This window comes from Protopterus annectens, chromosome 1.part2, assembly GCF_019279795.1.
Source record: "Protopterus annectens isolate FY-2018-M chromosome 1.part2, PAN1.0, whole genome shotgun sequence".
NCBI classification, from domain to species: domain Eukaryota; kingdom Metazoa; phylum Chordata; order Ceratodontiformes; family Protopteridae; genus Protopterus; species Protopterus annectens.
The window spans coordinates 918,274,772-918,300,881 of record NC_056727.1 but is presented as its reverse complement, the minus strand read 5'-3'; positions in this window follow the sequence as shown (position 1 = coordinate 918,300,881).

Here is a 26,110-nt window from a genome sequence, read left to right as displayed (position 1 = left end):
AATATCTCATGTAACAGTGAAATATAATAACAGACTGTGGATGTTATCTAATTTATGTTGTTCCTGGAATGGGACTAAACTTAGCCAAAACACCTAGATATTATTCATGATAATTCCAAATGTTACTTAATACTAGGAAGTAACTTCAATTCTATGTTAAATAACTCAGAAACTAGTGTATCTAAAGCTCTCAAAAACTAGATAGAGATTTTAAATGTAAAAGATACATTCAGCTTAAAGGGAATAAATTACTAAATTGTACTCATTATTCATTTAATTTTAGTAGTCAGACTAGAATTGATAGGAATTTAATCTCATGGGATAAAATTACAAAAACATTAGGATTTAATATTATTCCCTGTTCAATTTCTGACCATAATTTTCTTATTTTAAAACTTGAAACAACATGTATGAAACTCCAATTTATAACAAAAATGCCAGCTTATATGACCAGACTAAAATAATTTAGGACCTGGCTGCTTTATAAAGTTGACTTTTTATAAAAACAAACAACACAGAGGAAGGAATTATGTTTTTTATTCATTAAAAGCATGCTTGTAAGGCAATTCACTACCTTGGTACTAACAAAAGTTAAAGGAATGAGAATCAGAATTAGCAGACAATATGAATTACAAAAAGCTAAAGCAAAATATTAAAGCAGTGCTAAATCCATAATAGGCACAACTGAAAGTTTTAAACAAAATATTCCTTGAACTTCTGTCATATAATACTGCTCTAGCTAAAGAAAAAAAGTGGTGTCGTCTACTGTGTCACCAAAACACAAAACACATGCACAACCTATCTAAAACAGTCAAAATTCAGTCTAGAATTAGTAAAATATTTGAGGTAAAGAACACGAAAAATAATAAAATATATACAGAAATTGGAAATATCTTAGACACATTTAGACTGTATATCTCTAAATCAGGAACCAGAGAGTATAGATCTAAATATAAATTGAAATCTAGATTGCTCACTTCTGGAAATGATTACTTCTGAAATACTTCAACAAATCACTTGCAAAGAAATCTCTAATGACATTAAGCAACTCAAAGCTAATAAAACTCCTGGTATGGATGGAATAACATCTGTAATCTATAAGTGAATTTCTCAAACCATTATTAAGTTTTTTCACAAGACCCTCTTAGAAATTCAAAATAAAGAAATAGTTCCTCCTTTCTGGAAATACTGGTTAATTACCTCAGCATTGAAAGAAAATAAAAACTTCCAATTATATTCCTCTTATGGACCTATCTCACTCTTAAATAATGACTATAAATTCTTTATGTCAATCTTCAATGAAGAACCTTTATCTCAAATAATTAACACAGACCAATTAATCTGCTTTCAGCTATTCCCATTAGGGGTCGCCACAGCAGATCTTCTGTTCCCATTTCTTCCTGTCCTCTGCATCATGCTCTTTCACACCAACCGCCTGCATGTCCTCTCTCACCACATCCATAAACCTTATCTTAGGCCTTCCTCTTTTCCTCTTACCTGGCAGCTCCATCCTTAGCATCCTTTTCCCAATATACCCAGCATCCCTCCTCGGCACATGTCCAAATCAACGCAATCTCGCCTCTCTTGCTTTGTCTCCAAGCTGTCCAACCTGAGCTGACCCTCTAATATACTGATTCCTAATCCTGTCCAAACTAGTCACACCCAGTGCAAATCTTAACATCTTTAACTCTGCCACATCCAGCTCTGACTCCTGCCTTTTCGTCAATGCCACCATCTCCAACCCATATAACATAGTTGGTCTCACTACCCTCTTGTAGACCTTCCCTTTCACTCTTACTGGTACCCGTCTGTCACAAATCACTCCTGACACTCTTCTCCACCCATTCCACCCTGCCTGTACTCTCTTCTTCACCTCTCTTCCACACTCACCATTACTCTGAACTGTTGATCCCAAGTACTTAAACTCATCCACCTTTACCAACTCTACTCCCTGCATCCTCACCATTCCTCTACCCTCCCTCACATTTACACACATATATTCTGTTTTAGCCCTGCTGACCTTCATTCCTCACCTCTCTAAAGCATATCTCCACCTCTCCAGGGTCTCCTCAACCTGGTCCCTACTCTCACTACATATCACAATGTCATCTGCAAACATCATAGTCCAGGGGGCCTCCTGCCTGATCTCATCTGTCAACCTATCCATCACCACTGCAAATAAGAAAGGGCTCAGAGCTGATCCTTGATGTAATCCCACCTCCACCTTAAATGGATCTGTCACTCCCAATGCAGTCCTCACCAATGTCACACTACCCTCGTACATATCCTGTACCACTCTTACATACTTCTCTGCCACTCCCGACTTCCTCATACAATACCACAACTCCTCTCTAGGCACCCTGTCATATGCTTTCTCTAAGTCCACAAAGACACAATGCAACTCCTTCTGACCTTCTCTGTATTTCTCCAACAACACTGTCAGAGCAAATATTGCATCTGTAGTGCTCTTTCCTGGCATGAAACCATACTGCTGATCACTAATCATCACCTCCCTTCTTAATCTAGCTTCCACTACTCTTTCCCATAACTTCAAGCTGTGACTGATCAGTTTTATCCCTCTGTAGTTACTGCAGCTCTGCACATTGCCCTTATTCTTAAAGATAGGTACCAAAACACTTTTTCTCCACTCCTCAGGCATCCTCTGACTTTCCAAAATTTCATTAAACAATCTGGTTAAAAATTCCACTGCCATTTCACCTAAGCACCTCCATGCTTCCACTGGTATGTCATCTGGGCCAACAGCTTTTCCATTCTTCATCCTCTTCATAGCTGACCTTACTTCCTCCTTGCTAATCTGTTTCACTTCCTGATTCACTATCCCCACATCATCCAACCTTCTTTCTCTCTCATTCTCTTCATTCATCAGCCCTTCAAAGTACTCTTTCCATCTACTCAACACACTCTCCCCACTTGTGAGTATGTTTCCCTCAGTATCCTTTATTACCCTTACCTGCTGCACATCTTTCCCAGCTCTGTCCCTCTGTCTAGCCCATTGGCACAGGTCCTTGTCTCCCTCTTTAGTGTCCAAACTCTCATACAACTCTCCATATGCCTTATCCTTAGCCTTCGCCACCTCTCTCTTTGCCATGCGTCTCATCTCCTTATACCCATGTGTACTTTCATCTCTTTGACAATCCCACTTCTTCTTCACCAGCCTCTTCCTCTGTATACTCTCCTGTACTTCCTCATTCCACCACCAGGTCTCCTTGTCCACCTTCCTCTGTCCAGATGTCACACCAAGCACCTTTCTAGCAGTCTCCCTTACTAGCTCTCCTGTAGTCACCCAGCTATTTGGTAACTCTTCACTGCCTCCTAGTGCCTGTCTTAACTCTTCCCTGAACTCCACCTCACAATCACCCTTTTTTAACTTCCACCATTTAATCCTTGGCACTGCTTTCACACTCCTCCTCCAATTCTTGATCACCAACATCATCCTACAGACCACCACTCTATGCTGCTTAACTACACTTTCCCCTGTCACCACTTTACAGTCTCCAATTTCATTCAGACTGGCCCTCCTACATAGGATATAATCCACCTGTGTGCATCTTCCTCCAGTCTTGTACATCACCCTATGCTCCTCCCTCTTCTTAAAATACGTATTAATCACAGCCATGTCCATCCTTTTCGCAAAATCCACAATCATCCGCATTACTTCTGCATTACCCTCCTTAACACCATACCTACCCATTACTTCTTCATCCCCTCTGTTCACTTCACCAACATGCCCATTGAGGTCCGCTCCAATCACTAGTCTCTCACCACTGGGTACACTCACCACCACTTCATCCAACTCACTCCAAAATTTTTTCTTTCTCATCCATCGCACTCCCAACTTGTGGAGCATATGCACTAACAACATTCATCATTACACCATCAATGTCAAGCTTCATAAACATCACTCTATCAGACACTCTCTTCACCTCCAAAACACTCTTGGCATACTGTTCCTTTAGGATAACCCCTACCCCATTTCTCCTGCCATCCACACCATGATAGAACAATTTGAACCTGCCTCCTATAAACCTGGCCTTACTTCCCTTCCATCTGGTCTCTTGCACACACAATATATCAACCTTCCTTCTCTCCATCATATCAGCTAGCTCTCTCCCTATACCAGTCATACTGCCAACATTCAAAGTTCCTACCCTCACTACTACACTCCTAACCTTCCTCCTCTCTTCCTGCCTTAGGGCATGCCTCCCCATCCTCTTCTCCTTCGGCCAACAGTAGCCCAATTTCTGCCAGCACCCTGTTGGCTAACAGTACTGGTGGCGGTCATTGTTAACCCGGGCCTCGACCATTCTGGTATGGAAATATGAAATGTTCTCCGCATAAGTAATTTGGCAGAGGTTTTACACCTGATGCCCTTCCTGATGCAACCCTCCCCATTTATCTGGGCTTGGGACTGGCACAAAGAAATGCACTGGCTTGTGCATCCCCAGTGGCAAACTGGTATTATATATAAGAGACAGATGCATGATAATATTAAAAGAGCTTTAACCCTTACAGACATTCAAAATAATAGAAAATAAGAAGCTCTGTTTGTAAATTTAGATATTGAAAAGTCATTTGATTACCTAAACTGGAATTATCCATTTAAAACTCTAGAGTTATTTGATTATCTGTTCAATTTATTTCTCTTCTAAAAAGCATATTTAAAAATAATAAAGCTTATGTTAAACTAGGACCTTTTACCTTTAAATCTATTTCACTGAAGGGCTGTCCCTAAGTCTCTGCACTTCTTGCCTTAGCTATTGAGTTATTAGCAGCATCTGTTTTAAATAATACTAAGATAATGGGTGCAAAAGTACCCAATAATTACAGCTAAGAGTTAAAGTTGTTTGCTGACAACATCCTCTTAACCCTTTTAAATTCACAATAAGAGAATTAGAACTCACTATTAATAGATTTCAGGCCTGTTCTTGATGTGGATCCAATAACACAAAATCACACTATTTACTTTTAAATAAAAAAGAAAATCACAATTAAATATAAGTATCACTACTGGTGAACAGACTTTGTCCTTAGAATATTTAGGCATAACCATAATAAGTACAATAAAAAAAAAACTAAAGTCATAAACTATAAAAATTCTGGAAAACATTACAAATGTAACTATTAAATGGAATAAAATAATACTATCATTTGAAGATAGATTCCAATTAATAAAAATTATTTTCCAAACATATTGTACATTATATAAGCCTTGGTTGTACCTCCAAATAAAGCACAAATAAAGGAAATTAACAAATTATTTTTTTTAAATTCCCCTGGTATCCAAAACAAACAACAAACAGAATAGCCTTTCAATATCATATCAAACAGTGGGATACAGGAAGAAATAATTTTCCAGATTTAAACACTTATGTAAAATCATCAATCTTTAAAACTATTGTAACCTGGATTAGCCATAACTATAATTCAAATTAGAAGACATTACACTTTTCCATTTTTAATAACAAAAAATGAAAGTTGATACAATAAATTATACCAAAATGAATTATCTGTTTTGGTATTATATATGTAATTATATTCAGTTTAACATTTCATTTCCCACACAATCCAATTACATCAATTGCATTCTAAAAGCATCTAAAAACACAATTATAGGTAATATAAATCTGAAACTTTGGTTTGAGTATTCCTGCAAGAAAAATAAAAAATATTTTTTTGAGAAAATGAATGCAACTAAAATTAACAAATGGGAAACAAAAAAGTTTATATGTTGGCAACAATGTTTTATCAACTTAAAAATTAAAGAATCACAATACCTTATAAATGAATATAACATAGATGCACAAGATAATGTTCAAACATATACACAGCAGAAATGTCTAATGTTAACACAGTGTCAATATACAGATAAGCCAATTTTAGTTATCAATTTATGATATTACATATAATGAACACAAAATATAGAATATAATATCCAAACTTTATAGAATTTTTATAGCATATAATATTAACACAAATGACAATTGTTGGCAACATGTTACCCTGGGCCATAGTACAACTCTAACTGCAATAAATAAATAAATAAATAAAAGTCAGTTACTGAAGTCTACAAAAATGCATCATGGTCACAATATTGGAGTCTTTTCACTTGAAAGTTTCTATATAAAGCTTTCTTAACTCCTAATAGAATAGTCAAATGTAATAATAACATGAATATACAATGTTGGGACTGACTGAAATCTTGTAATGTAGATTGGTCTCATATTTTTTATGACTGTTCACATATAAAGCCCTATTGGGGAAAAGATAAGATTTCTTAAATGCCTTATGGTTTGACTCTTTCTCCTTAACAAATATATTAGTTTTATTCAACATAACTGAAACAACTAAAATAGACAATGACAGTCATTACTTATTATGGACAGACATCAGACTAAAGGAAAGCGAATATATCCCAGGACTATCAACAATAATCCTTGGACAAAATTGTTGTCATTTATTGATTTATATCAAAATATTATTAGCTCACCAAAATGAAAATTACATAATTAGTTCTATAAAAACTTTAGACATTTGTTTGTTCTCTTATATGTACTAGATAGCTTAGTTATTATGTTTCATATTACGCACAAATATTAAATAAATATTTAAGGCATATTTGTATTTACTGTAAATAGCTTTTAAAGTTTATTGTTTAAATTTTCAATGTGTTTTAACCTCTTAGAATGCAAGAATCATTTGTAATGCTTTATAAATATTTCAATAAAATATTTGAACAAAAAACATCTATTTCTACAGTATGACAACAAATCAGAGCTGCACATAAGTTAATGAGTCAAAGGCCAACAAATCAGCACATTACAGCTCTTTCCACAACTAGAATATGTCCTTCCTCTTGTATCACTGTCTAATTTCCTCAACAACTCAGCTTGACAAAAAGGTTTGAATACAATCTGCTGTTTCATTACATCTGTCCACCTCACAGTTCCATCTGTGTAGTGAGCTTAACTCAACAGTCTACCAATAACAAAAGGGGCTACCTTTCCCTTTGCTTCCTTCATGTCTAACACCTATAGTGTATTTTATATCCTTTCCTTTAATACCCATGGATCTTTTTGGTGTCATGACATTTTTCAAGGCTGAATTCCTAAGTGACTTACCTTTTAATAACAGTCATCACATGAAATGCAATCTGTAAGAAAAAGCTGACTTTAAGGATGTTAATCTAAAATACACTGCAGTAAAGATATTAACCACTGCTTTTCCTTGTTATTCATATTTTCACATTTCTATCCATATTTTCATAGCTGAGTGAGCTATGTGTTATTGAAGTGAATGCTATGAAATGTCATTGTGGGAGACATAAAAATGCAGTCACTGTCCTTGTATAATTTACTGTGCTGGAGAAATTGCTAGCTGATTGCTAGTAATAGATTATACAGATTTCACAGAGATTCCAAGGCTTCTAAGCCCTATGACCATTCATACCTTGCCAGTACTCTCCCTCATACTACATTTCCTTTCTCCAGGAATCCCAGAATAATTTTGTGACTACCCATCCAATTAACGATTTTAAGGCATGCAGTATTTACATATTGTACTTGCAGCAGATGCAGATGGTTAAGGCTGTGAGCTGTAGTTCCTGTGGTATAGAGTTTGATTCCCACTGCCCTTATTTACCTACTGTATGACCTTGAGCAGGTCATTTAACCAGATATTGTCCCAGGTAGCTCCATTGGGCCTATTTGTGTATTATTATTATTATTATTATTATTATTACATGAGTATTTCTAAAACCAACTGAAGCCCAAACTATGGTTTAACTGATGTTCAATAATACTTGCGCTGTAAGTGAGACTGTTATGCAAATTGGCATAATTCTCATACTTCTGCAAATATGTCAATAAACAAGCACCCATAAAGGACTCTCTACTATCATACAAATGCTCAAGTCTCTTGAGCAAAAGGATTACTCACACTAGATGTCTAGGTTGTACAGTTTCCAAGACATGAAAAGTTGTTTGTGAAAATTTTGAGAAAAACATAATTCTGAATTGTTTGCACTATACTACATTATAGTATTGATGCAAAAAATGTGTTTATCTTTGTAAAGAAGATTTTGTTTGCTTCTGCAAATATGTCACTAAACAAGTACCCATAAAGGACTTTCTACTATCATACAAATGCTCAAGTATCTTGAGCAAAAGGGTTACTCACACTAGATGTCTAGGTTGTACAGTTTCCAAGACATGAAAAGTTGTTTGTGAAAATTTTGAGAAAAACATAATTCTGAATTGTTTGCACTATACTACATTACAGTATTGATGCAAAAAATGTGTTTATCTTTGTAAAGAAGATTTCGTTTGCTGAACACATTGCTGTTTACACCTTTTAATAGCATTTACTCTTCAAAGACATTTACACGTGTTTTGCTTATGTTCTTTAACTTGTTTTTTCAGAAAATGCTCAGGAATCTAACAAATGTGCCAAGGCTGCTGGAGGTGTGACATTCCACAACGAATAGGTGTAAATGAAATATATAAGCTATTTTTTTCTGGTTTCTGTCTTCTTTCTTATTTGTTTTCCATTTCTTTACATTTCTGTTCAATAAGAATCCAAAACACTGACACAGACTACTCTGTCACCTTTTACACTTACAACTGAAAGAGGCTAACAGCCTTCTACAGACTTATTTGCAGTATGAAATTATCTATACCTGCAAATAGAAATCAACCTATCCATTTTCTGTAATAGGAAAGAACCCCACTTCTACCTATGTGAATCATGCCAATACATATAAGTATTTCCACTTATCAGATTACATATAGTTTTCTGGTACTGCAGCCATTGTCTCCACTCACTGTAGGTACAGGTTTTCAAGGTTATTGGTTCTTATTTTGCAAAACGCTAAACTTCACTTTGCCTCCTCAGCCTTTTTACCACTTCTCCTTCACCTCTAAACATGACAATTTTTTTCTTTTACATTATTAGTCCTGTTACTTTTTAACACTGAACTAAATGGACCCCAACTTTTATTAACATATTTACGGCTGATTGGGAATATAGCTTTGTACAGAATAGTGTGTACAAAGGCTAAATAATATACTGCATTTTATTGGCAATATTTTCATGTTATGGGGTGGAAACAAAACAATGCTGTATGAATACACACACGCACACACACACACACACACACGCATATATATATATATGTATATATAGATATATATATATATATATATATATATATATATATATATATACATATATATATATATATATATATATATATATATATATATATATATATATATATATGGAAAATATCAAGTAAAAGTACAGGTTACTTGGTTGCATCAGAATAGTATACTCAGTTTTTGGATCTTGAAATATTAGACTTTGATGAATGGCGTTTTGGCTCAAAGCTGTTTAGGAAATCTTGCTGTAGCAAAAGGTTATTACATTTTAAAAGTGGGAATCAAAAAATATGAAACTAAAATTGCAAAAAGTCAGGCCATCAAAATTAATACATTAACTATCAACAAATCAGAATTTGATAAAAATAGAATGCATTATGTAATATGTCTGTCAATAAATAAAATGCTTGATGTATACCGTAATGTTAAATTGAAGAACAAAAATAAAATGCGTTATTTTAATTGTCAAATGAAAGGAATGGTGTATGTTGCACAGTGTTCTAGTGGTTCCTGTTTTTATATATGTAAGACTAACAGGAAATTGTGTGAACATATGCAAGAAAACGTGGCAGCTATTATTTATTTATTTATTTAATTAATTACATTTGTTTACTGGGTAGTGTCCGACTGGGGCCAGGGGGCCATTTTCAGCAGAGACCCAGGGAGAAAAGCTCCACAGTATTACAAAAACAACAACTTTTGCAACAGAATACAATCCAGGCAATAGTACAGTACAATCTATAGAACAATACAAGCAATAGTACAAAAACAAGCAATCGCACAATACAAGTACTGGAATAATTTCTATACTAAGAAAAATTAATACAACAGATGATAACAGTTATACTGAGAACAGTAATAGAAGTGGGTTAATAATTATCCTGGAGAGTGGCAAGAGCACAGCCAGTGATTAGTCAGGTGTTCCTTTAGGAGTGATTTGAACTGATTGTGGTTAGGGTTTTTTGCTATTGTCTGTGGAAGAGTGTTCCAGAGTTTGGCTATTTTGGGTGAATAGAAGGAGTCATCATGACAGTTGTGGGAGTTGGAAACCTTGAGTAAAAGTTTGTCAGAAGATCTAAAAGCTTTAAGATTGTTACTAGGTTGGACTAAGTAGGAGATTGCAGGGCAGTCGCTGGGGTGATAGATTATTTTGTCGGTTAAGGTTAGCTGATTAAGTGATAAAGGTTGGGGAGCTCTAGCCAGTTTAACTGTGATAGAGCTGCACAGTGGTGAGATCTGAGTGGATGATTAGTGGCATATTTAGCAATCTTATTGTAGCATGCTTCAAGGTTGCTGATGTCTGATTTTTGAAGGTTTGTGAATATTATCGAACCATACAGGGGGGTGGATAGCAGGTGTGTGCGAGCAGTGGCTAACCTGGCATTGGGAGTTGGGTATGGTTTGACCTAGTATAGGGTGCCTAGTTTGATGTAGACTTTTTTTGATAATTTGTACAATATGTATATAAAATTTGAGGCTATCGTCTATGTTAACACCTAAAAGGTTAGTGTGGCTAGTGGGGACTATCTTGGTTCCATTTGTGGAGGCGATAGAGGGGGGGGCAGGGAAGATTTGGGTTTTTTTGTTACTGAAAACTATGATTTTGGTTTTGTTGGAATTTAAAATGAGTTGGTGCTGAGAGAGGTATATTTCAATGTCCTGAAGAGATGATTGCATTTTTAGTTGGAGTTCTTGGGGTGAGGAGGCAGAGCAGATAAGTGTACCATCATCGGCATACTGTAGTATGGAAGCTAGTTGTGTTGCTGAACTAAGATTGTTTGTGAATATGATAAAGAGAAGAGGACCAAGTATAGAACCTTGGGATATGCCCACAGAGATGGGGAGTAGGGGGGAAAGAGAGTTTTCCCATTTTGTAGCCTGTTGTCAATTGGAAAGATAGCTATGGAACCAAGTTAGCATTGAAGGACTGAGGCCATAGGGAGATAGTTCATTAAGTAGTAGCTGGAGTGATACGATGTCAAAGGCTTTGGACATATTGAGAAAGATGGAAGAAACCAGCTGGCCTTCATTCATGAGGTAATGTATGGTGTTAGTGAAAGTTAGGAGGGCGGTGCTGATACTATGTTTAGGTCTAAAGTTGTGCTGCGTACCGGAAAAGAGGTTATTGTTTAGGAAGTAGCTAATGAGCTGGTTGTGGATACATTTTTCTAGGGTTTTTGCAAGGGGGGAAAGGATGGCTATGGGGCAATAGTTAGTTAGTTCTTTGGAGAGTCCACCTTTGTGGAGGGGTATAATGTGAGATATTTTCCATAGAAGTAGAACATATTGTTCTTTAATAGAGCAATTAGTCAAGACTGAAATGGGGTAAGCGAAAGGAGGAGCGGCACGTTTTAGGAATTAATTTGGGAGTTTGTCAGCAGCTGTGCAGCAAGGTTTAAGTTTGGTTAAGAGAATCTTTATATAATTAGTTTGGACAGGTGTGAAGGAGAAGGGGTTGTGAATATCTGAGGCAGGGGTGAGAACAGAAAGTGTCTGGGTTGGTTGGTTGTCTAGTAGGGAGATGACGGTATTAATGAAGTGGGAGTTGAATTGAGTTGAGATAGGGTCTGTGTTGTTTGAGGTAAGTGGGGTAGAAGTGGAGATACAACTAGGGTTAATGAGCTGGTTGATGGATTGCCAGAATTTTTGGGGCTTGTTTAGGTGTTTCTGTTGACAAGATGGGAAGTACATTTGTTTGTCTTTTTTGATCTGTTTCTTTGCTAGGTTCCTTAGTTGCTTATAAGTTAACAGGTCAATTTTGTCTTTGGAACTATGGTACTCTGTGGCTTTATCTCCATGCTTCATTAGTAGTTTGGTGTCTTTGGTTAGCCATGGGAGAGGCTTGGTTTTAGTACGCACTTTTCTAGTAGGGGCAAGAGTATTGAGGATTGTAAGAAAGGTGTTGTTAAAGTACTGAACAGCAGCATCTAACTGTAGGTGTTTAAGTGGTGTCCAGTCACATTGTTGGAGTAGGAGGTTAAAATTAGTGGGGGAGAAGTTTTTCTTGGTAATGATGTATTTATAAATGATGTTGCCTTGTGTATACGCACGCTTTCTGTAAAGAAAGTTTGGAGAGTGATCGCTAAGGGAGTTATGTAGGCAACCAGCTAGGTAACTTAGGTTAGGTTTGTCAGTTAAGATCCAGTCTAATGTTGATTGCTTGTTGGAGTGTTTGTCTATATGGGTCGGACAGGTTATTGTTTGGGCGAAGTTGAAAAGATTTATAAAGTTGGATGGATTATTTGATGTGTAGGTGTGCCAATCCAGGTTAAAGTCACCAAGCACAATAGTTTCTTGGGTAAATTTGGTAGCTGCCCAGTAAAGTAGATTTTCTATACTGGGAAGGTTATTGCCTGGTGGAAGATAGGCGGCTTTGATAATTATAGCTTTGTTATGGTTGATATCAAGGCAGGTAGTCAGTATTTCAGAGTTGCATAAATCAGGAGGGGTGCAAGTTAGTTGTACAACTTTGAGGGTGTCTTTAAACATAACAGCAACACCACCTCCATGTTTGTTAACTCTGTCTAGTCTTATAATGTTATAGCCTGTTGTGAGAATTTCACTGTCTTTAATATGGGGCTTTAACCAGGTTTCAGTTATCATAGCTATATCTGGTGAGTAGGTGGCTAGGGCAGTGTGGAATTCGCTGGTTTTATTTATGATGCTATGGAGGTTGAGATTTAAAAGGGACATATCAGAGTTAGAGTGAAAGGGGGGTAGAGATGAGAATGTGTGCTAGTTTGGATACAGGTTATATGTGTGGGATATGAGGAAGGTAGTAGGTATTGAGAGTTGATGTTATTGGGACCTGGGTTGGGATGGATGTCAGCTCGTAGTTTTATTTATGTAATGGAGTGTAGTAGGAGAAGTCTAAGTTTAATTGTTAGTTTGTGGTATTTGGTAGCTGGGGAAATAGCATGGTGGGTATGTAAGTGTTTGAGAGGTGAGAGGAGAGAGGTTGTGTGATTAAAGGGTTGTGGGTTAATGTTAATATACATGTGGGATTGTGAGTGGAGTGTGGATAGTGGTAGTGTTGGTGAGTGGAGATGTCTGACTCGGTATGAGTGGAGGGAAGTGGAGTTGTAGGTGAGGTAAAGAAAGTGGAGAAGCAGAGTATTATTAAGAATGGAGAAGAGGAAGTGCATGGTCTGTGTGTGGAGGTGGATGAGTAGAGTGAATGAGATGAGAGGAGTGGAGTGGGTAGGTGGGGATAGTGAGGATTTTGGGAAGGTGGGCACAGATTGGCTGGGGAGTGTAGGGGTGTGAATTGTCTAGGTATAAATGTAATGAAAGTGGGGGGGTGTGGGAATGAGGGTATGGTAAGGGAGTGGAGTAAGCCTGAGCGTAGCGAGGGCAAATGGAGCAGGTTTGTGTGAGTCTCTGAGAGCTGCTGGTGATGAAAAAAAGTATCTTCTATGCCAGGAAAGGAAAACAAGCCCACAGAAGAGCCAGTATGCAGGTAATGTATTTGAACCAGCTGACAAAGGGCCAATACAATAACTTATTAATCCACTAATAAAAAAACTAGGAAAAGGCTGAATACCTGAAAGTATGAGGTGAGAAACCAGGCAGGGGAAAGACCATTAAGTTACAAGGGTCCAAAAGCGTGGGAGTTAAAGGCAATGGGAAATATCGCAAGGACTTGGAGACAGAGGTGGGGACAGAAAGCAATTATTGGGCCTTATTAGATAGGGGGTATGTGTGACTGCCATTCCAGGTAGTGTGCTTCCTCGCAGTTAAAATAAGGAGAAATAGAGCAGTTTAATAAAAAACGTGTACTGGTTTAGGCAATGAATAAGTTAGAAGCATACTTTGTTACAAATAGAGATGAAGGGTTTCTGTTTTGCTGTATTCATTAGTGAGGGACATCAGTCTTGCATGGGACTCAGCTGCAGTATAGAATCGCAGGGTAACAGCAGGAAAGGTTTAGTTAGGTAGCTATGGAGAAAAGAAAAAAATGACAGTATTAGATACTAAATTCACAACTGGGGTGAAATTAACAGATGGCAACACTACACTACCGTACTTGTTAGTATACCTGTAAAGTGGAATACAACTTGGCAACCATAACAAGGTACAGTAACAGCAGTTACACTAAGATTCTAAGCTCCTGGGAAGGTATGAAATACAAGATCGTGGGGTCTAGATGTAATGATAGAGAGGTAAAAGGGTTACGTAAATAAAAGTATGGACTGCAGGGCTGGAAAAAAAAAAATATATATATAGTAGGAATAAAGATTTTAATAATGATTTGACTAAACACAATATAATATGTAGGAATGTAAGACATTTTTGTTCAGTGTATTAGATCATGTCCTACACACACTGAGGGGTGGTGACTGTAGCACACTTTTAGATGTCATCGACTTCATTTGCAGTTAGATTTTAAAGCATTTTTTCATGGCCCTAACAACCACATTGATATTAAATGTTATTTAAAATCATTACTTGCAAAAAATAAGCTTTATTTTAGATATTTTATGTTTTCAAACATATCTGGTGTTTATTTTTCAACAAGCATTTTATCATTTGATTTCTACATAGTGAGTTTTGGTCATGTGATATTTTTGTTGCTTATTTTCTAGACCTAACACCACTCTTAAGTATTCAACTGTGGTACCACCTTTAACATTCTTATAAGAGAAGCGCAGTCTGGGTCTGAACTGTCTGCAAACAGCTACAGTTAACTTTGAGTATGTGTCTACCTGTTTGAGCCAATCTTCAGTTTCCCCTGGAGAGCACTGTGCTTTGGCTGTAAGCAGCCCCCCCACCACCACCACCACACACATCTTCCACTTTCTCTTATTCCCTTCTGTTAGCAAATAGTATCCATAACTGATCAATACTGTGTGTTTGTTAATTTAAACTATGACCACAGTAGCCTACTGATACAAGGTTATCCTGTTTTTCCACCTGAGAAATTAAGAAAAGACTTACAGTTTCAGAGCAGTCCTTGGTCAATTGTGATTGCTTCTTAACACATACTTGTCTTGCTTTGTGATTGTTTCCAGCCCCTCATACAAGACCCTAACAGGGTCTCTACCCGCTTCGCTCCCCACCCTGCCCCCATTCCCTCCCGCCCCCAGTGGTCCCACCTTTATTGCACTCAAACCCCTCCCATCTTTCCAATAGCCAACCACAGCGCTAACCCAACACTACCTCCTCCATATTCCTTCTACTTTCACAACTCCTCAACTGACACGTACAAGCATACCTTTCCTTTGCTCACGGCATGCACTCTCCTTGCATATCTTACATCCTACCAAAGCTCCATCATTCCCCCACTTAACCACTACCACTGTACTACTACTCACACCACCACCCATGTCTCACCCATACTCAGCTCCCCTCCCACCAGCTCAAGAACCATTCCTATGCACCCCCCACATATTCTACCAACTATATTACTCAAACGTAAAGTATCCCTACAACTTAACATAGTAACCCTCCCACCATACCTATTACCCCACAGAGCACAATCATAAAGTTTCCATTATAAATAAACACATTCAAAAACTGAGAAAACTAATAATCTCATGCATATCAAAACTAGCCCTAAGTGGAGACATCCACCCCAACCCTGGCCCTACCATCTCCAACCCCAATCCTCATAATCAGACTAGAAACCACAACTTCTCCCATATTACAGCCAATAGAAAGCCAAGTGACTTCCTTCTACTAAGCCTAAATATTAGAAGTATATCCAACAAAGTCCATGAACTCCATGCCACCATTGACTTATACTCCCCAGATATTGTCATCCTGACAGAAACCTGGCTAAAACCTCACATTACCAGTGAGAAAATACTCCCTACAGGTTACGGCATACTAAGAGTAGACTGGCTAAACAAAAAAGGAGGTGGTGTAGCTATAATATTTAAACAGCATCTAAACATCCAGATCTTAAAATCATCAGCTCCACAAATAGGCAATGAAGAAATAATATATACCAACCTCAAAATTAACCAAAACAAAACCATCAACATAATTGGATGCTACTTCCCACCTGGCCAAAACATCCCTCCACTAGAAAACCTCCTCAGCTGGTCTTCCCACCATCTCCCCCAAGAAACTATCATCTTAGGTGATTTCAATATTGACTGGCAATCCTGTTCTGGCAACAATCCAACCCATCATGTACACCTTCATGGCTTCACCCAACAAGTCCAGTCACCAACAAGGATAAATAAAAACTCCAGCAAGCACACTACCCTGGATTGGATACTAGTCAGTAAGAACCCCCAATCATATATAACAGGCTGCTTATCAGATAGCCTCAGTGATCACTCCCCAACATTCCTACTCAAAAAATATCTGTACCAAGCTAAACCTGTCATCTATCATCAAATACGTAAAAAAATAAACTTTAACCCACTCACATTCATCTCATCCCTCAAAGAATGTAACTGGCATGCTCTAAAGTACCTCAGTCTAGATGATGCAGTTGAATTTTTTAATACTACCTTCCTGAACATCCTTAATTACCATGCCCCCATAAGATTTTCCAGAACCAAAGCACAACCCTCCCCATGGCTACAGAAAACCACTAAGTCAGAAATGAAAAACAGGGATAAAGCCTGGGAGCACTGGTGCAAAACCAAAACCCCCGCAGCTAGACAAACATTCCTAGAACTACGCAATAGAGTCAAAAAGCTAATAAAACAGGACACATTCCAATACTACCAGTCTGCCCTAGACTCCTCACAACACAGCCCCAAATAATTCTGGTCCTCCATAAACTCCATCCTCCACCCAGGTAAAGTCAGTACCCCTCCTCCTAACATCCCTCACTCCTCAGAAAATATTGCTACCTCATTCAACACACACTTCACCCAAACCATACTATTCCTAGCTAAACAACACAACCCCCCTCCCCTCCAACCCACACCTTCAACTAGTAATCTCCCCACTGCCTTCTCTTTTTCTTCTGTACCTACCTCCAACATAAAAAAACTCTTAACTAAACTTAAACCCACCAAATTAGCAGCAGACAACCTCCCAAGTGAATACCTACAAATCGCAGCTGATGCTCTGGCCTACCCAGTATCAATCTTGATTAACCGATCTCTGTCAGAAAGTTACGTTCCCACATTGTGGAAAGTCTCACATATAATTCCCCTCCACAAAGGCGGACCCTCTGCAGAACTAACCAATTACCGCCCCATAGCTATTCTCTCTCCACTCTCCAAAATACTAGAGAGATGCATACACTCTCAGGTCTCACACAACCTCCTTACTAACAACCTCCTTTCCAGTACTCAGCATGGTTTCTGACCAAACCATAGCACCACCACTGCCTTACTCTCCTTTACTAACACTATCCTTCAGCATAAAAACAATGGCTATCTCTCATCTGCTACTTTCCTAGACCTATCTAAAGCATTTGACATGGTCCCACACAAACAACTTATCTCTGTCCTCAATAACCTATCCTTCTCACAATCAGTCACCAACTGGTTTCAGAGTTACCTGTCTGACCGCCAACAATCCGTTGTATGGCAGAATGACATATCTCCCCAACTACCTGTCTCCATAGGGGTTCCCCAAGGATCCATCCTTGGACCCCTACTTTTCTCTGTTTACACCAATAATCTAGCCTCTGCCACCAAACATGGCACACTCATCCAATACGCAGATGACTCAACCATCATCTGCTCAGCCCAGTCCCTACCCAAACTGCAAAAGTCACACAGGAAGCCTTTTCCTCTGTTGAAACATGGTTATCCGATGCCCAATTAATACTCAACCCAAACAAAACTAAACTACTCATCTTCCAACCCACCAAACATACTCAAAACAACTCTCACTTTAACATCACAGCAAAAGACAACGCCACTATATACCCAACTGAACACACCAAATTGCTAGGAGTGGAAATAGACAATAAACTAAAATTTGACATTCACATATCCATGACCATAAAAAAAGTCCTCAAAAAACTAGGAGCATTATACAGAAATAAACAATTTCTCACCAAAGCAGCAAAGATTTCAATAGCAAATTCCCACCTTATCTCCACCCTACTTTATGCCTCTCCAGTATATACCAACCTAAGGCAATGTGATCTAAACAAGCTAGAGACCTGCTACAACAAAATCGTCAAATTCGCCACAGGGGCATCCTACCGTAGTCACCACTGTCTCTCACTTGCTGAACTAGGCTGGCTTGAACTCCCTCACCTCCTTCAGTGGTATCAACTCTCACTCGCCCACAAACTAGTAAACCATCCACTAAATGTCCCATCCCTCCAGAATCTACTCCAACCCTATCACACCACCAGACCACTAAGATCCAGCAACAAAAATCACTTGCAGATCACTAAAGCCAATAACTCTGCAGGTGAAGCACTATTCTCTTGCGCCATAGCCAAATTATGGAACTCACTCCCACCCACAATTACCTCCGTACCATCTTGCACCAACTTCAAAACTTTATTAAAAGCGCACCTAAAAACATGCTGGCTATGCCCTTGCAACTCCCACTCTAATATCATCCACCCCATCCAACTACTACCTTTCTTTCACCTCCACTAACTACCTTGATGATAGCAAGCTCAGATGCTCATAAGCCTAGTACTTATTATACAGCAGGAACTTCTCATTGTTACATTTGTTAATGCCTGTTATGTACTTCACAGATAAAGATTCTAGCTGTCTACTGATGTACTATGTTCTTCATCTGTAAATATGTTGTAAGTAATGTCTATGTTAAATTGTTAATCGCTATGTAATCCAATGTAACTACTGTCTGTTTATTTTACTGTGGAGCTTTTCTCCCCGGGCCTCCGCTGAAAATGGACCCACGTCCAGTCGGACACTCCCGGTCAACAAATTTAAATAAATAAATTAATTAATTAATTAATTAAATGGTGCTTAGGGCTTTGTTTTTTATTCAGTTCGGATGAAGTTTGGAGATATTGTACTGAAAGCGCTTAACTTTAAATGTTGAGTGTTTGCCCTGTTGAGTGGATTAGTTTTCATTTTTGTTTGCAGTCTACACTTGTTGGCCAAGTTCCAGGCAATTTTTTAGATATGGCAACATTTGATATGTTATGGAAGCATTCATTACAACTTGGTTTTCTAAACTGAGAAATATTATGGCTAAGCTGGCAGACTATGAAAAGAATGGATGTCAGGGAACAGGATTGTACTGAGTGAATTTGTAAAGGAAGCGCTACCATTTTTTTTCTTTGAAACATAAGACTGGAGTGACAAGGAAGCAATTTATGGAATTTGATGCACAATTGGTTATGGCAGTGCATAAACGGGTCAAGATGGAATATGGAGCTCAGATAAAGAGTTTGTGAGTTATTGGAGTGCAAGATAAGGTAGAAGGTCTGTACTCTTCCAAGTATTTGAAAACTTAGACTGGTTTTCTGGTGGATAAAGCTTGAATAGTGAAAGTTTATCAGCTCCATCTATTGGTATCCATTAAGGCAGTGGGGCATCGCAGATATGTTGTGGGTTCAGTCTGTGAACTAAATGTGTAAAGAATCAGCATTAATTCAGTTGTGGAGGCCAGGAAAATATATATGTTTAGTAAAGTTTATTCAATCCCAATTTCTCTGGACATGTGAGTAAACACAATTTTTGACACTGTTAGGGAGTGTCACTTAAGGAATTAGAGATACAAATTATATTCTACTGTAATGAAAGCTTCTATCCCAGGTAAGGAGAAGCTGATGATTCACCAAAATCATAAGACAGTGTTTGTAATTTCCAAATTAAAGACAGAGTCACTGATTTTGAGCCAACTACTTAATCAAAGACCCAACCAAAGCAAATATCACAGTTGTTAAAGGTCAGTGATAGCCAGTTAATACATTAATAGACTGGGAAGAAATTTTCAGTGTATAGATTCATAGATATTCCATGGCCACTGAGTCTCATGACCATTTTCACCTAGCCAGTACACTTCCTTCAAGCAGCACCATCTATCTCTAGGTGGGCCAGACCAGTCAATCTTGGAGCAGATTTGTAGATACCCATCCATTCATCTAGTTTATTTTTGAAGGAAAATGGTGTGTTGCATTGCAAAACATGCAGGGAAAGTTTATTTCAGGGGGTTTTGAGGCACTTTGTTGTAAATCTGTCTCTCTGCTATGTTTTATTTATCTGCTGGTGAATATTTAGGTCCTTTTTCTAGTATTGGTGGAGATATGTATGCTTGTTTTTACATGTGGAGAGAGGCAATAGCAGGAATCTATGATGATTCATGACAATTGAAATAAATGAGAAAAGGGCTTTTTACTTTGTGTATCATAATTTGTGAGTTTATTGCATATTCTTGATTTTATATATATTTTTCGCTGGCAATAACTTTGATGCAAGACATAGTTAATGGGTACATGCAACATGCTCTCCAACAAAAGCTGGAAATACTAGCTTTTGCATTACAATGAATTAACAAAATGGTGTAAGACTGATCTTATTTCTCCATGTATTAAAGACTGATGATTGAATCACTGTATAAGTGGCTACATTTTGGAGAGAGAGCCAAGAGGTTTGATGTATGGATATTTATTACATTTTGTTGTTCCTATGTATCACAAGGATGAAAACATGAAGTATTCTTTATGATAGGGTGTGCAAATAAATTCATGGATAATATTTATTTGTTGATTTAATTGCATTTTTATTGCTCAGGATGAATTAATTCCAACAGTAAGTACCTTTCTGAGAGTAAAATTTATTATGATGTATGAGGTGATGTGTGGATGACACAGTGTCTGTAGGCTTGTATAAGACAAATGGCTTTTCTTAGGGGGCTCAGAACTGAATAAAGTGTTTATTAAACTTTTACTGTGATGCTTCAACTGCCTGGGTGTCCTGTTAAATGTATCTGTTTCACAGAAATTATGGGTTACACTGTTAGACATTGAAAGGGTGTATGTGAGCTTATTGATTCTTGACATGGTCAGAGAGCCAAGCACCCCTCTCCCCCCAGACTCAACAGAAAAAGAATGAGCTGTCTTCTTTATAGATGGAAATTTATCATTGATATCTTTTGAATCTGAAATAAAGTTGTAAGTGAGTGACACACTTGTAGCAAAACTAAAAAAAAATGTTTTCTATGGTTCAGGACTTCTGAATGGTGATTGGAAATAGAGTTAAAGGTTCATAGGTAAATACTAAGCTGGCTGTCCTTGTGGACCATTTTAAGTCTAGCCAGTTTCCCTTTTTGTGCTTTTGCCTCTTCTTAAAAGTACTCAGTTGTGTTTATTCTGCTGCATTTATTACTGCTTCGTAGTAGCCTGATTAAATTATGACTGTTATTCTAAGCCTTTTGGTTTAAGCACTTGGGCTTCAGACCAGTTGTTTTAAATTAAAAAGGTTTGTGGCCTGCACTGTTGTAGCAGGACAGGTAGCTTACATCCTTCTAAGATGGGAATTGCTGATCGAAGGCTCAGTGTCTGTTATTCTAAAAGTGTATTAGTTCTGGTTTAAGCAAGTGGGTTTCAGGCCAGTTATTTTACATTAAGAAGGTTTGTGGTCTGCACTCTTGTGGGAGGAAAGGCTAGATTCTGTCCTTCTGAGCTGGGAATTTCTGGTTGAAGGCTTATTGTGCCTCCTTATTTGAACTGTTTCTTTCTGAAATGGGTGTGCCTTGTTTGCTGTAACATAGACTAGATTCAGGCCTGCTGAATCTAGCTTTGTTTGTATAACTTGAGCACTAATCTAAGCCATCTTTTTTGGAGAAGGTTTCCCTGCACCCTAGTGGCAGGATTGTACAGTTAGAAATTGTCTGATTGAAGACTGCTGGAACAGTGCTCAGTTTTGAGCTTTTTTACTGGTTAATTTGGTAATTTATTTAAATCAGTTTGCTCATTTTCTATTGTTATATAAAAAATGCACTTTATTCATCTGCTTTTACTGTATTTGTGCTTCTTCCTACTTTATTACTTTATTTTGCTTTTGCTGCCTGTTCTTAAAAGTACTTAATTGCATTTATTCTGCTGCATTTATTACTTCTTGTTAGTAGCCTGATTAAATTGTAACTGTTATTCTACGCCTTTGGTTTAAGCACTTGGACTTCAGACCAGTTGTTGTACATTAAGAAGGTTTGTGGTCTGCACTGTTGTGGCAAGACATGTAGCTTACATCCTTCTAAGTTGGGAGTTGCTGATTGAAAGCTTACTTTCTGTTGTTCTAAAAGTGTATTAGTTCTGGTTTAAGCACTTGGGCTTCGGGCTAGTTATTTTACATTAAGAAGGTGTGTTCTGCACTCTTGTGGGAGGAGAGGGTAGATTCTGCCCTTCTGAGCTGGGAGTTTCTGGTTAATTGCTTATTGTGCCTGCTTATTTGAACTGTTTCTTTCTGAAATTGGTATGCCTTGTTTGCTATAGCATAGACTAGATTCAGACCCGCTGAATCTAGCTTTGTTTGTATAACTTGAGCACTAATCAAGGGCATCTTTTTTTGGAGAAGGTTCCCCTGCACCCTAGTGACAGGACTGCGCAATTAGAACTTGTCTTATCGAAGACTGCTGGAACGGGGCTCAGTTTTTAGCTTTTTATTGGTTAATTTGTTTAAATCAGTTTGCTCATTTGCTACTGTTATATTAAAAAAAATACACTTTATGCATTACCGCTTAGCTAGGGTTAAACTGTTCCCAGCACCATAAAGAATGCTCTTCAAATTTTCCCTTAGAATTAGCCAGTTTTTTTAGTTTTACCACTCAAATCTGTTTCTTTGAGCTCAGCACTTGTTCAGAACTCATTGTAAGCACTAAATAAGCTACAAATTACTACAGCACTCAACTTTCATCACTTGTCTAAAGGAAAACAGTTTTTACTACTTAATAAATAAGTACCTATCCAGGCATGTCTAAGGGTCAGCTACCGATGTTTTCTCCTGTCTACCTGATGAATATGGGCATCTTGGGGCAATGCAGCAATTGCCTCATGTACACAGACAACCCTCTCCTCCTACCACCCAATGCTACAGCCTGTGAGAAATACACTTATATAGCCAAACTGTAAGCAAAGCTTTCTTCACCCAAGACTGGACTAGACAGTCAAGAGGTAAAGGTAAACACACCACACTCATTACATAGTCCCTCAAAACCTACACCACCAAAGCACACACATAGAAACACAAAACACACACCTACATTCATGGAGGCTCTCAATAAAAATCTGCAGAAGCAACAGAGACCTCCAAAGCAGAAATGCAAGCAACTTCCACCCTCCAACACAACCCAAATGACACATAGCCCACAAACTCAGTGTGACACTCAACCACAGCACATAAGGCATAACAACATACCAACACTCTAGTCATGGGTGACTCTATAGTCAGGCACACTGATATTCTACTCACCAGGCTAAACAAGGAGAAAGTTACTGTCAGCTGCCAAGATCCACCACATAATGCATGCACTGTCATTGTCCATGTTGGTGTGAATGACCTGAGACGTACCTCCCTGGACTACATGAAAAGAGACATGGAGGAGCTCTCCAATCTTGTAATCCAAGCAGGTATGACCCTAGCCCTGAGTAGCATCCTGCCATCACCCAGAATGATACCAGAGTACAAGCTCAAAATGATTGACTTCAACAACTGTCTAAGCTTCTGGTGTCATTCGAAGGGAATCCAGTATCTGTCTGCCTGGGATGACATGATCGACAGACCACTGTGCTTTGCCAGAGATGACCTGCACCTGTTGCCCTTGAGATTCTGGATACTGGCTAAGGCTCTTGCCAACCCTAAAGTGCCTTTTTAGGCAAAGTTAAAATGACAAATTCACCACCATAACAGGTATAAGCAAGCAAAATCTGAGGGTAATGCTAGACGTCTAAACCTCAAAATGCACTCACTCGAGGCACTCCTTAAAATGAAGAACATTGACATCTGTGCAGTGACAGAGACCTGGTTCAAGGCTTCAGAGAGCACCCCTGCATTACCAGGCTATAATTCATGCCACACCTTTCTGCCACCTAACCTGGACCGAAACACTAAAGACGAAGGCGTGTCCATATTCATTAAGGATATCCACACCTCCAGGCTAGTTGCTCAGCATAATGCATCTGATGTTATCCAAGTGCAACTAACTCTGGGCAATGCAATCCAAATTGTAGCTTGCTACAGATCCCCCACCATGCCCCAAGATTCCCACTCCTCATTTCTTGATACACTGGAAAATATTAGGGTACAACCCAACATCCTAATAATGGGCGATTTCAACTACCCCACCATTAACTGGGAAAACTACTCATGTACCAACTCTTTTGCTCAATGTTTTTCTGGAATTCATAAATTCCAGTGCCTTGGATCAACTTATCCACACCCTCACCAGGGGCAGCAATATCCTAGACCTGGTCATTACCAACATGGGCGACTGGTGTTCCACACCAGAGGTCAATTCCTCATTGGTCAGATCCGACCACAAGCTAATCACCCTAGACATCCACATCCCACCCCCAAACCCCCATTAGGGAAACCACTGTAAAAAATTTCTCCAAAGCCAACTTCACGCTTCTCAAGACAGAAGTGGCAAACTTCACGACACCCATGCAGATGGACAATAGAGGTACAACTGTTGAAACCTACACAAACGCACTTTATAAGCACTTACACGAGTGCATGGATCATGCTACCCCTAACAGAACCAAGATGCTATCCTCCAAAAAAAGGAAGCCAATCTGGTGGTCTTCTGCCATAAACAAACTCTACAACAGAATAAAGAAACTGTTGCAAAAAAAGAGTAAAATCCCATGATTGGAGGAACTCCCTGGTCAGCCTCAGTAAGAAGCTGAGATCCCACATAAAATCCTTCAAAGCTAGTTATGAAAACAAAATCGCCACTGATTCTAAAGACAACCACAAAGCATTCTATAGCTATGTCAAGAATCTCAATGGCAATACTCAGATCTGCTCTGAGTTACAGCATAATGGCACTAAATATACAGAACCAACTGATATTGCTAACATCCTGGCAGATAGATGCAGTGCTAACTTTACCCCCCTCTCACCCCGTAAAGGGTCCATCTCTATACCGGAAGAATGCAAAGTTCCTGTAATTATGGCTGCAGGTAAAAACCATACTCTCCAAAGCCAAGAACACAGATTCCATGGGACATGACAACATCCCAGGCTGTATTCTACATGAACTACAGAATGAACTGGCACCCCACCTAAGTACCATATTCAATCATAGCCTCACCTCAGGCTTTGTGCCCACTGAATGGCGCACATTGACAGTTATCCCACTCCACAAAGGGGGAGCCACCACGGACCCCAGGAACTACCGGCCCATTAGCCTGATGAACATGGTTTGCAAGGCCATGGAATGTATCATCATGTAACTTATAAACAAAGACATTGGTAATCTCCAAACTCTGGACCCCACCCAGTTCAGGTTTGTAAAAGGCAGACTATGTCTCCTAAACCTGATAGACTTCTTTGAAGCAGTCACCAAAGCCGTAGACAAGGGTAAGGTGGTTCACACAGCCTATCTAGATCTCGCCAAGGCTTTTGACACCATCCCCCCACTCTGGAATTATACATAAACTCACTAAACTAGGTATAAATCCCTATGTCACAAGATGGATTGCCAACTGGCTCACTGACAGAACCCACACTGTGAAAGTAGCAGACTCCAAATCCGACTTCAGAACAGTGACAAGTAGAGTACCACAGGGTTAAGTCCAGAGTCCTCTCCTGTTTGGTATCTACTTCTCTGAAGTACAGGCTAACACAGAAGGTCTTTGGCTAATGAAGTTCACAGATGACTGCAAACCAGGAGCCATTATCGAAACTCCTAACGATGTGGACATCCTACAAAAGAACCTCACTGAGACAAATGCCTGGTGTCAAATCCATGGCCTCAAGCTCAATGCCAAAAAGTGCATTGTCATCCCCTTTGGTAAAAACTCTGTACCCATGAGCTACCACATAGGTGGTAATCTACTTAACACAGAAAGTATGATAAGA